We start from the raw sequence: 13,801 nt of genomic DNA on the forward strand, positions 1-13,801 counted from the left end.
CTGATTTTTGGCGATTTCTTTGCTTTCACGCATACATTGGTGACACGGAGTTGTGTGCACATCTCCATTTTCACTACCACACTATAATGTGGCCCATACCGGGTGCAAACTACTATTGATCCCACTATGGGAACAGATATAACTTCTTCAGAGTGATCCCATGTATAGCATATTACAATAGTCCACATGTGAGGTGACTAGGGCAAGAATTACGTTCTTGCATGCAACATTTATCTGCTTAATGGACAAATAGCTTAATGAACAAAGCAGCTTTCAAACCCACTATTTTTATTTTATTTATTTATTTATTTGATTTTTTTTTTTATGCAGCCCTTCTCCTTAGACTCAAGCCGGCTTACAACATGTTAGGAATAGCACATTTTTTAAACAGATCCAGTATATTGCCCCCACAATCCGGGTCCTCATTTTGCCCACCTTGGAAGGATGGAAGGATGAGTCAACCTTGAGCCGGTGATGGGATTTGACCTGCAGATGTAGCAGTCAGCTTTAGATCATTATACATCACTATATCACTATACATTAAACTTCTTCATGTGCCAGTTGAACAGATGCATATGCTGAAGTCATTTATATATGTTCATTCATAGGACAATTCCATATTAATTCTTGATTATATTTTAACCTGAATTTAAATACAAACCCCAGTTCTCTTTCTTAAAAAAACTAACCTCCCCCCCATCTTCTCCCCATGTACACATAATTAGACAGATATTAAGCCTGAACATTAATCCAAGAAGAAAGGAACAGGTCAGATTCCACTGGAACTTGCAAGAGTATATTATTTCTTTTTCTTGTATTAAGTAATTATCAGAATTATGTAAATGAAATTAGCAAATATGAAGCAATAACCACAAATTAGACTTATAGTGAAGAAAGATATTTTGTTATCCCTGTGTTAGTTTTCTGCAGCTTGCAGACCTTTTACTTTTTCTGAACTTTACTTGAAGGCTCTCAAATCAAATGGAAAAATGCAACTTATTTATACAAGCAGTGGTTTACCTCTTGCATTATGGGATATTATTATCTTTTAAATCTCAAAGTCCTGAATATTTATCACTGATTAAACACCCTTGACTAATTACAAACACATTTAATGTATTAGGCATCATCTAGGGAATTAATTCAGAGGTGCCTAATAATTATAACTAATAAAAAATAAAAATGTTAGACAACACATAAGTGTTCCTGCTAGATAAAGAAACTATTTAGCATTGCCATATATAATTATCAGCAACATATATGTAGGTAGATCACTATTCAATAAGCTGATCGCATCATAAAATCAACCCCACAGTTGATTTACAACTGTTTTTTCTTAACGTTGCCTAAAATAAAAAATAGAAACTTAAAAAGTGGTTTTGTGGTGGAATCTGGCACTAAGTTCGACGTGAGAGGCGGGAGGAGGGGTCTTTGGTGGCGGCTGTTCCGGTCTCGAAGGGTTTCCTGGTTTGCGGCAGGCAGCGCTACATTTCTGGGAGAGCAGAGAAGAGAAGAGAAAGTTCCACAAGGAAACAAGGCAAGACAAAGGCAAGACATCAAACCGTAAGTGATTGATCCCTACTGCCCATTGAACACCACAAAGCCTCAATCTGCCCAGCGCACCCCAGGACCTCCAGCACCCTAGCACCATCAAACTTCTTGCCATTAGCCCGAACCCCCTGCAGAACCCAGCTTACCCTGCCACCAGCCGAGCTATCGACCAAGGCTTCGAGCCATCTGAAGCTTGTAAGCTTGTAAGCCAGGGAGCGAGGTGAATAACCCTTAGTTTGAACAAGTGCCAGGAGTCCTGTTAACAATAAAAGGACCTGTAAACGCTCCATTCAAAGGGAGACTGAAAAATCTTCTAAATCACCTCCGCAAACACCATTTGGGCTAATAAGGCAAGCTTAAACTACCAGGTTCTGATTGTGAAGGAAGAGGGGGGTTCACTGTACATTTGAAAGCCATTGTTCTTGTCTGTTTCAACTATTTGCCTCTCTCTTAAAGTTACAAACTGCTTAAGTGAAGTTGTTAAGTATACCTCTACAACCCTAATTGCCTCTCCCTCAACACATTAAGTTGAGGGAAGGAATCTGTCAAGTTTCCTGTCTATAGGTGAACAACAACAAACATAGCACTCATAACATTTACTTTGTGTTCCTTGGACAAATGTCATAAGACTAAAGCCCATAGGATGACTGCTAGATAAATACTTCAAAGTTTTAGGAATGATCTCTCTTCAGCCTTTTCCTCAATTCCTTGATTCCACAAGGGAATCAAAACTACTTAGCTGTTTATATCTTCTCCTCAACATCACACCAGATTCTATCACATATTTTGTTGTACCTTCACTTCCTTCTTATAGTTCACCGAATTAAAGATTTCTTTCTGGAAACAACCTAACCCACCGGAAGACTCGCTAATAATTTTAAAAAAAAATGGATTGTGCAGAACTTGATGCTTTAACCCTTAAATTAAAAAAACAGAGAAGACTCCGATTACTATAAAACATGGAACTTATTATATGACTGGTTTAAGAAGAGAAATAGAAGTTTAAATTAAAATATGATAATAACAATGTGTTAAGACATGTATTTATTGACAGAAAGATGAGATATGATACATATACAACTGTTTTGTGAAGACAACATCCTTATGTAATTAAATTAATTAACAAAGAGTGTACAGAAGGCGGTTAAAAAATAATAACAACGAAGAAGACATTGATAACCAAAAAGAACAATAGTGAATACCGATGGTTCTATTCACCAGAAAATAATTTGATATTAGAAAGGATTGTAATTTTCCTCCTCTCAAGAGGATATTGATGAGATATTTTTTATGTTATTTGTATTGTTGTAATTGCCCATTATATATTTCTGTATTTTTCTTGTTTTGATTTTGTTGTTGATGTTTTCTGTTTGTTTGGGTTTGTATTTTTTCCTTTTTTGTGTATTGCAAATATTGCAAATGTATATATGTTTTTGGTTATACTTTTTAATACAATTTAATAAAAAATTTAATTAAAAAAAAGATTTCTTTCTGAGTTACCTCTGAACATTATCTCAATATTTTGAACTTTACAAATTCTTTAGTCAGCAGGTACTGACCACTTTTGGAAGATCGATAGTGGAAATTTTGAGTAGTTCGTAGAACCAGTAAATATCACCTCTGATTGGCTATACCCCCATCAATTCTCTGCCTCCCGAGACCTAGCTGATCAGGAGAAAATGGGGATTTTGCAATAACCTTCCCCTGGAGTGGGGAGGGAATGGAGATTTTATAGTATTCTTCCCCTATCCTGCCCAACCAGCCACACCCACAAGAACCAGTAATTAAAAAAATTGAATACCACCACTGGAGGATGAAACATGCTAAATTTAAATAAAGGTATCTCACAGCTTTCCAAGTTAACATGCACCGTTCCCTGAAAGCTGCGCCCGCATGGCCCAAAATACACCCCCGCGCGGCCTTTTTCACGGCCGCGTGCTCCCCATCCCCATGCCAGCCGCGGGGGGGGGCAGGGAGGCACCGGCAGCAGAAGGGAAGGGAGCCGCGGCTGCCCCTGTCTCCCCACAGTTCCTCCGGCCTTTCGGCGCTGCCCCCCGCCCGCCCCCTCTGCTCCTCCGCCGCCTCCTGCCTTTCGGCGCGGCTCCTCCCGCACCCGGAACACACACCCTGCCCGTCTCACCTTTGCCGAGAGCACTTTCGTCCCGGGCTCTCGGCAAGGGGATTGCAGGAGAGGCAGAGCAGGCATTCTCTCAGCGGAGGGCGGCGAAGGTGATATTCAATGTCGGGGGCGCACGAGCGGTTGTGCGCGCTCCCTATCTCCCTGTTAGCCCGCTCGGAATATTCAAAATAAGAAAAGCCTTCGCCGGCGAAGGCTTTTCTTATTTTGAATGTTCCGGGGGGCTAGCAGGGGGATTTGGAGTGCGCGCAAACGCCCGTGCCCCCCCGACATTGAATATCACCTTCGCCGGCCTCCGCTGAGAAGAACGGAGAGAGAACGAGAGACAGTGAGAGCAACAGACAGCAAGACAGAAAGTGAGAAAGAGAGAGAAAGGGGGGAGAGAAAGAGATAGCAAGAGAGAGAGAACAAGAGAGAGAAAGAGTGTGAGAAAGAAAACAAGACAGAAAGAGTGAGTGAGAGAGAAAGAAAACGAGAGGGAAAGTGAGAAAAAGAGAGAGAAAGAGGGGGGAGAGAGGGAAAGAGAGAGAGAGAAAGCAAGAGAGAGATGAGTGGAAGGAAGAGATAGAGCGAAATGATAGAAAAAAGGGGAGAAAAGAGAAATGAGAAAATGATTGAGGCAGAGAATGACAGGAAAGAGAGAAAAACAGAGAGAGAAGTGACTCTTGATTTAATTAAAGCATATGGTAAAAGCACTTAAATAATAACAGAAAAAACCCCCAGCCCTCACCTGTTTTTATTAATAGTTATGTTTTTGGTTTTGCTGGTTGATTTAGTTTTAATAGTAATGGATTTTAGTTTTTTTAAATTATTAATTTCTTTTAATAAAAAAGAAGGGATTTTTTTCTTATTTATTTATTTATTTATTTATTTATTTATTTATTTATTTATTTATTTATCTATCTATCTATCTATCTATCTATCTATCTATCTATCTATCTATCTATCTATCTATCTATCTATCTATCTATCTATCTATCTATCTATCTATCTATCTATCTATCTATCTATCTATCTATCTATCTATCTATTTATTTATTTATTTATTTATTTATTTATTTATTTATTTATTTATTTATTTATTTATTTATTCTATGCCGCCCAGTCCCAAAGGGACTGTCGCTCAGACACTATACTTTCCCACCCAAATCGAAAAAAAATTAGAGGGTACATTGTTAACATGTACCATATTTTTGGGAGTATAAGAATGTATAGGAATATAAAATGCACCTTAGTTTTGGGAGAGTTAAATAAGGGGGGAAATGTGCTTACCATGTATTAATCTGGCTAGCATCCTTAGTCAGGTCAGCTTCAGCACATTATTTTATCTCTTGGTTAGGGCTTAAAAAAACCTTATTCAGAGCGAGTAGCAATCAAAAAAAGCCAGCAAAGATTTAGATTCTTTATTAACTATGTCCATATTAGGTTTTGCTGCTACATCTTTCTGTTCCTATCAGTTATAGTAATTATCAAAGTCCTCCAGCAGTAGAATCACCTATTATGGTAAAGCAATTGTACTTTAAAAAGGCACTTTGTATATGAGAGTGATTATATTTTAGCCCACAAGTGTCAATAAAAGGGTGATTGGTTTGAAAAAAACAAAGGTTTTTTTCTCAAATTTATTAAGTACCATGAAAGTGATCTAGTTATGTCATCATATAAGTCAAAAGGTGGAGATTGAATTTGAATACTTTTTTAAAAATGTTAAAAATATATATTTATATAAGATTGTACTGGGAGATAAATTTTATTGCCACTATCCTTCAACAGTTGTCTCCCTGCTGCTACCCCAAAACATACTCATAGTCAATAAAGCCAAGAGCACTGCACACCAAGACAACTAGACACAAGAACAGTTTTTTTCCAAACGCCATCACTCTACTAAACAAATAATTCCTTCAACACTGTCAGACTTTCTACTAAATCTTCACTTCTATTCTACTAGTTTTTCTCATCATTCCTATCACCCATTTCCTCCCATGTTGACTGTATGACTGTAACTTGTTGCTTATATCCTAAGATTTTTATTAATATTGCTTCTTCATTGCTTATTTGACCCCTATGACAATCATTAACTGTCGTACCACATGATTCTTGACAAATGTATATTTTCTTTTATGTACGCTGAGAGCATATGCACCAAGACAAATTCCTTGTGTGTCCAATCACACTTGGCCAATAAAATTCTAAATTCTATTCTTAAAAAAAAAAAAGTGGAGGATAATTCTGCCTTAACATGTTATGGCTTTGCATACATTCTGGTTGCCAATTTAGTTCTTCCTACTCAGCTGAGGATGATTCATAGGCTGGAACATAACAACAGATTGGTCTACCACACGCTTATAATTAATAACTTTGTGTATTGTTTAGCTTACCCCAAAGTGGTTTTGTTAATATTAGATATGTGCTATTATACTAATAGCTAATTATAGAAGTGTTGATGCTAATGGTGGGAATTTAGCAGAACTCGCATCTGTTTCTGTTTCAAGTCCTGTTTATTTTCCTTACCTCTTTTAACATGTTTAGCATTTATAATTCACTTCATGTCTTGATTTTGGTACATGAAAATAATGTATATCCTTGAGAATAAATAGGAAGATATAAGTGCTGTTCAACAGCTGAAATAAAAGAAATCTGGCAAAAGTGTAAGGATCTCTGAATATGATTAAAGAGAAAATAATCATTTAAATGGCTTTAAACTGAAGGTACATTTTTTTCCAGAGGGGGAAATGTTGTTGTAGAGGTCTCCATAGATAATGTGTACAGTATAATAAACATGGTGGATCCAATGGATGCAAACACCTACAGAACTTCAACAATTTGTTTTGTTCCAGTTTTTAGCAATACTAATATGCTCAAATTCTCTCCTCCCTCCCTCCCTTCCTAGTTTTACCTGACTTAAGCAATAAACTTTGATAAAAGTTTATTGTTAAAATAACATACCAGAACAATGTTAATGATTAACATCCTAATACACCATAAAAGTCTGTTGGCATAAGATCCTCAATGTGATGTGCCCGTACCTGGAGGCTGTGAGGGTCTGGATGAGAGTTAGCAGGCTCAAGCTCAACCCCAACAAGATGGAGTGGCTGTGGGTTTTGCTTCCCAAGGACAGTGCCATCTGTCCATCCTTAGCTTGGGAGGGGGGAGATATTGACCCCCTCAGACTGGGTCCACAATCTGGGAGTCCTCCTAGATCCGCAGCTGAGACTAGATCAACAAGTCTCAGTTGTGGCTAGGGGGACCTTTGCACAGTTACGCCTAGTGCACCCGTTGTGGATCTGTCTGTCTGTCTGTCTGTCTGTCTCTATCTATATCTATCTATCTATCTATCTATCTATCTATCTATCTATCTATCTATCTATCTATCTATCTATCTATCTATCTATCTACCTACCTACCTACCTACCTACCTATCTACCTACCTACCTACCTACCTACATGGGGCTACCGTTGAAAAGTGTTCAGAGTCTACAATTAGTCCAGAATGCAGCTGCGAGCTGCATTGGCTTTCAATGGGTGTCTGGACACAATTCAAGGTGTTGGTGATCACCTATAAAGTCATACATGGCTTAGAGCCTGACAATCTGCGGTGCCATCTTCTGCCTCATGTTTCCTAGTGATCGATTGGGGCCCACAGGGTTGGCCTTCTCCTGGTCCCATCGGCCAGACAATGCCGGCTGGTGGGACCATGGGGGAGGGCCTTCTCTGTGGTGGCTCCGGCTTTCTAGAACCAACTGCCCCCAGAGATTCGTAAAGCCCCTAGTCTCCTGGCCTTTTGAAAGGCCCTGAAAACCTGGCTTTGCCAGGAGGCCTGGGGTCAAACTATGCCACTTAGCTCCAGCAGAATGAGTGAATGTGTCCATTGAATGGATGTGGATGGATTTTATATTATTATACTATTTTATATTGTTGTTTTTTATACTCTGCCATATTGCTTGTTAGCTGCCCAGAGTCCAACAGGAGTTGGGCGGCAATTAATTTAAATTAAATTAAAAAATTAAATTAAATTAAAAAATTAAATTAAATTAAAAATGAAAAATTAAATTAAATTAAATTAAATTAAATTAAATTAAATTAAATTAAATTAAATTAAATTAAATTAAATTAAATTAAATTAAATTAAATTAAATTAAATTAAATTAAATTAAATTAAATTAAATTAAATTAAATTAAATTAAATTAAATTAAATTAAATTAAATTAAATTAAATTAAATTAAATTAAATTAAATTAAATTAAATTAAATTAAATTAAATTACATTAAATTCTTGCAGGCATCACTTGGACATAAAGACATTTTTTCAATGCTTAAGATGAAGATTCAAAATAAAAAGTACACTAATATTAAAAATGCTCACGGGAAGTTATTTGTCAAGCCTATGTATTATCCCAATATTTGCTTCAGGAGAATATGAGCAGGATATTATAAGTGAGCTAATATTATGCTTGTGATTCTCTTATGTATTTACTTTATCATCCAGAGAACAAAATATTACATTTTGCCTATTGCATTACGCCTTTGTGTTGACTCATATTATTATTATTAGTTATTTTTCATAGTCTTAGGTATCACTCAAGCAATAAGATGGACAATCAACTAATTATAAATGTATACACTCAGAAAGGCGACATGATAAATTAAAATACCTAGGTAGATGGAAAAATATTGTCCTGGAAATGAAATAATCATAATATAATACCAGTGAGTCAGATCTTTTCTTTTCTCTAGTAATGATACTTGAGAAATGCCTACTTAATTATATTAATGTGTGGAGATTTTTGCACACCTTTTTATATCTGGATTTCAAGTACTGTACTATTAGATTAGATTAGATTAGATTAGATTTATTGGATTTATATGCCGCCCCTCTCCGAAAACTCAGGGCGGCATATAAATCCAATTTATACTACTTGTTCCATATTCCAATGAAGTGCTCTTATTTAAATTAAGAAATAATTATTCCACTTTTGAAGAGCAAGGCCAACCGGCCACTGAGCAGGGATGGGCGGCAGGTAGGACGGGGTGGAACGCTTTTCCACCGGCGGTAATGAAGCTGTGTGCCCAGCTCCAAATGACTATCCACCCCCTCCCAAGTTCCTTGGAAAGCGGCAGGGAGACCAGCATGGGCAGGAGTTGCAGGGGGCCCATTTCCTCCCCCCTCTGTTCTCAACAGCTGATCGGCACTCATTCGCCTAGCTACCCAGCCTGAGGCAGGGGGTGACCCAGGAAGGAGAGCATGGGAAACACGAAGCAAATTGTCACCCCAGAGAGAGAGACACTGGTGTGGTTGTAAGACTTAACTGTTCACTTGAATGATGATGATCATTCAAGCCACTCCCACCTGATCCCATGGCTGGCAAGCCACTCCTACCCAGTCCCATGACCATCAAGCCACACCCACAAAATAAGCCACACCCACACTGTGGCAGTAAAAAGTTTGGCTGCCCATTACTGCCACTGAGTACAGTGAAGTGTAAGCATTCCACCAAGGTGTGTTTCATGCTGCAAACTTCTAGAAAACAGTTCTTAGCCCTTGAAGTCAGACAACAAACCAGTATGCGTTTTAAATACACAAAATCTTTATTGGAACTAAAGTTTCAGCTTTATCTATGCAAAAGATTACAGAAGACTGTGAATGTATACTGTATTTGACTACAAGGGATTAGTTATTTTATTTAATATTTATTTCTTATTTAGATTTGTATGCCGCCCCTCTCCGCAGACTCGGGGCGGCTCACAACAAAGTGAAAACAATTTACAACAAATCTAAGTTACTATTTAAAAATATTTAATAGTTATACAGTGATCCCTCGATTATCGCGAGGGTTCCGTTCCAAGACCCCTCGCGATAATCGATTTTTCGCAATGTAGGGTTGCGGAAGTAAAAACACCATCTGCGCATGCGCACCCTTTTTCATGGCCGCGCATGCGCAGATGGTGGAGTTTGCATGGGCGGCGGGGAAGACCCAGGGAAGGTTCCTTCGGCCGCCCAGCAGCTGATCTGCTCGGCAGCGCAGCAGCAGCGAGCAGACGAAGATCGGGGTTTCCCCTTTGCGTGGGCGGCGGGGAAACCCCGATCTTCGTCTGCTCGCTGCTGCTGCAGCCGCCCAGCAGCTGATCTGCTCGGCAGCGCAGCAGCAGCGAGCAGACGAAGATCGGGGTTTCCCCGCCGCCCACGCAAAGGGGAAACCCCGATTCGGCTCCTCGCTGCTGCCGCGCTGCCGAGCAGAGCAGCTGCTGGGCGGCCGAAGGAACCTTCCCTGGGTCTTCCTCGCTGATGCCCCCGCCAGCCCGCCCGCCCGCCGCCCGCCAGCAAGAGGGGGAGAGATAGAGAAAGGGAGAGAAGGAAAGAAAGAGATGAGAGAGGGAGGAAGAGAGTGTGAGAGAGGAAGAAGCAACATAGAGAAAGAGAGATAGAAAGAAAGATGAGAAAGGAAGGAAGAGAGTGACGTCATCGGGTGGGAAAAATCGCGATATAGCGTTTCGCGAAGAACGAGATCGCGAAAATCGAGGGATCACTGTACTCTGCCAGCCAGCCCAAATGTAGCTATTTCAGAACCAACAGCACAGAAATCTATGAGTGTGTTGCTTTCCAAGAATTGGACACAGTATAGCAGAGCAAATCTCTACACAATACTTTATTGCAACATAAACTTTCCTCAACCATAAGCTAATACACTGGGTCAATTCCAGCCTTCTAAACTTTGCAGGATAATGTTGCCACATGGTATGTCTTTAATACTTAGTCCTTTATCATTTAAAAAAAAATATTCAGTTCAAACAAAAGTCTCACAGTCTATAAAGTAACATGAAACGCTTACCTTTTCTCAAAAGTTCTTCACTACTTAGGGCGTGAATGCTTTCTCAGTGTGGTTGCTTCTTTTCTGGTTGCTGCTGAACTCTGGACAATATTCTAAACTCCAGGCAGGGCCTGGATATGCTGTTCATCATTGTTTGTAATCGTGGCAGTTGAAAGTCTTCTTGCCTGCTTATAATATCAGCCAATCTCCAGATGTCACTTCCACTTCTCCATCTGCATGCTGCTTGTTTATCATATTTCCTACTACAAACATCACTCTCCATTTGTTTTTTTCTAAGCTAAAATCCCAAGTGAGTTGAGGCTGCCTCTGGACAAGAAGACATTCTTGAAAACCCCAGGGTGAAACTCAATTATCACAGGCATCTGACTTTTGCATCATTGCACAATAGAAAATATATGCACCTGTCATTCAGAGATGGTTACATATCTCCTTCTGTAAATGTTAACGTAATTTCAATGTGCCTTGTCTTCCATCCACCTTCCAGCAGGAAGTTGAGTCAACCAATCAGCATGCAGGATTTCCATACAATGTATAGTTCAGATTTGGGAGTTGTGCATGTTGGCCTTTCTGCAACCTACCTTTAGCCTTAAACTTGCTTGCAGCACAGATACGTATCAATGCCTACGGGCCCTTGTGAACAAGTCTAAATCAAAGTTCACTTGGATGGCTTTGAATAAATGTATGTAGGAAACATTTCTTTCTGACTGCAGCTACCTTTCCTCAATTCAGAGTGTTGGTAATGACCCATAAAGCCCTACATGACATTGGGCCAGATTATTTGTGGGACCGTCTTTTTGTTCTAATTGTTATTGTTATTGTTATTGTTATTGTTTAGATTTGTATGCCACCCCTCTCCGAAGACTCGGAGCGGTTCACAAAAACAATACACAATACACTTTTGCCGTATGAGTTCCAGTAACAGGTGAGGTCCCACAGAGGCGGCCTTCTCCAGGTCTCATCAACTCAATATCGCTTGGCGGGGCCTAGGGGAAGAGCCTTCTCTGTGGGGGCCCTAACCCTCTGGAATCAGCTCCCTCCAGAGATTCATACTTCCCCCACCCTCCTTGTCTTTCACAAGAGTCTTAAGACTCATTTATGCCACCAGGCTTGGGGAGATTAGATCTAACCCCCAGCAAATGTCTCTATGGCTGTTGTCTGAATGTGTATGATTGATCTTAACATATCTGAGGATTTTAGATTGTTTGTTTAATGTAAATAATTGTATTTATCTATTGCAGTCTGTTGTTTTTATATGTTGTAAGCTGCCCCGAGTCCTTGGAGAGGGGTGGCATATACAGTGATCCCCCGATTATTGCGAGGGTTCCGTTCCAGGACCCCTCGCGATAATTGATTTTTCGGGATGTAGTGGTGCGGAAGTAAAAACACCATCTGCGCATGCGTGCCCCTTTTTCCATGGCCGCGCATGCGCAGATGGTGTTTTTACTTCCGCACCTGGGAAGACCCAGCAGCTGAGGAGCCACCTGCCTGCCCGCTTGTCCGCCGCTTTTCCGCTTGTCCGCCGCTTTTCCGCTTGTCCGGCCGCCGCTTTTCCGCTTGTCCGGCCGCTTGTCCGCTTGTCCGGCCGCCGCTTGTCCACCGCTTGTCCGGCCGCCGCTTGTCCGGCCGCCGCTTGTCCGCCGCTTGTCTGGCCGCCGCTTGTCCGCCGCTCTGGGAGTTGAAGACCCAGGGAAGGTTCCTTCGGCCGCCCACCAGCTGATCTGCTCGGCAGCGCAGTAGCAGTGAGGAGCCGAAGATGGGGTTTCCCCGTTGCCCACGCCGCTCGAGAGCAAGAGGGGGAGAGATAGAGAAAGAGAGAGAAGGAAAGAAAGAGATGAGAGAGGGAGGAAGAGAGTGTGAGAGAGGAAGAAGCAACATAGAGAAAGAGAGAGAGAAAGAAAGATGAGAAAGGAAGGGAGTGACGTCATCGGGTGGAAAAATCGCGATATAGCGTTTCGCAAAGATCGAGATCGCGAAACTCGGGGGATCACTGTACACCCAATCCATCAATCCATCAATTCATCAATCAATCAATGCAGTTAACCGTTTCAACTTTGCTGCCTCAGAATACCATGATCCTATTTCTTTGTCAAATATTTCTTTAATTATCGAAATTCAGTGGCTGCCCAACTCTAGTGAGCTCAGGCCAAGAAACAAAACTAAAACAACCACATATATAAAAACACTGAGAAATATTAAATCAAATTTAAAAAACACATGAAGTTCTCTTCAAAATTTTTGGTATGTGTTCAAGACTATAAAAATTGACAGCTTTGCTTTGCCATTTAAACTCAATTTTAAACTTTCATATGAGCAGTTTGTTATGTGTTGGATAGTTATATCCTGGGCACAGATTTGCTATTATATCTGACTTCTTCAATCTCCTTGTGCCAACAACATAAACAATTTTATTTCTGTGTGCTCAGTCTGGTGCTGTACATGTATACAGACATCATTTTGTTGGTTTGAAGATTGTTTTAGCAATGAAGAAGTCAATGGATTGACAGAAACGTAGAAGACTTTCCTTTGTTTCATTTCTATCTGGCTATTCTATTTTCCTCTGTAAATAATTCCAGTATTGATATTTTAGCCCCCAATCACAAGCAGATCATCTCATTTCACATTTTTATTGATTTCATATTGGACATGAAACTCACCAGTATCTTTTCCTTTTACATCAGTGAAATCAAATTTATATTATTTTGTCACTGACTTCTTTTTACCTAAGAACTGTCTTTGCTACATTCTTTCTGACTATGAATGCAACACATTTCTTTGCTTTTGAGCCCTAAGCCATAAAAGGTATAGATATCTGATTAGAAATATCCAATCCCATTCCATTTCAGCTCTCTGATACCTAAGATGACATTATGCAGTTAAGTCACTTCATTGTGTGTTGGAAAAGGAGGCAATGAGAATCACATCTCGTTTAGTCAGCATATATGGGTACAGGTATGATGGTCTTGGCATATTCGGGTTTCTTCCCGTGTAGGATTCGCCCTAGAACAAGGACAGAAGCACCAGCCTGAAGATGACAAGTGGAACCTCGTGAAACGTCGCCGCACAAACAGTTTGTTGTCTGGGTACAGTTGATTTTGAACAACAATAATAGTAATAATAATATTCTTAGCATTAATAATTACATAGTAATAATAATATTTGCTTATTTATACTAATAAACTGTCATTGTATAGTTAATTATTGTCTTAAACTTTTCAGTTTCTAATTTCTGTTGCTGTTAGCTAACCATTGGTAAAATTAATCCCATGTCAAAAATATTCTGGTTCTTCCT

At 39.8% G+C, this 13,801-nt stretch overlaps 1 protein-coding gene across 1 annotated transcript in view; it reads right to left on the minus strand.

The window, feature by feature from the left end:
- The window catches only part of BCHE (butyrylcholinesterase), a 140,112-nt gene extending 129,544 nt beyond the window's left edge, over positions 1-10,568 (minus strand). Inside the window, exon 1 of the mRNA XM_070753565.1 lies at positions 10,513-10,568. The gene's annotated coding sequence lies outside the window, so the exon portion shown is untranslated. The remainder of the gene's footprint in view (positions 1-10,512) is intronic.
- Between the last annotated feature and the right edge of the window lie 3,233 nt (positions 10,569-13,801).

This window comes from Erythrolamprus reginae, chromosome 5 (assembly GCF_031021105.1).
Source record: "Erythrolamprus reginae isolate rEryReg1 chromosome 5, rEryReg1.hap1, whole genome shotgun sequence".
NCBI lineage: Eukaryota > Metazoa > Chordata > Lepidosauria > Squamata > Dipsadidae > Erythrolamprus > Erythrolamprus reginae.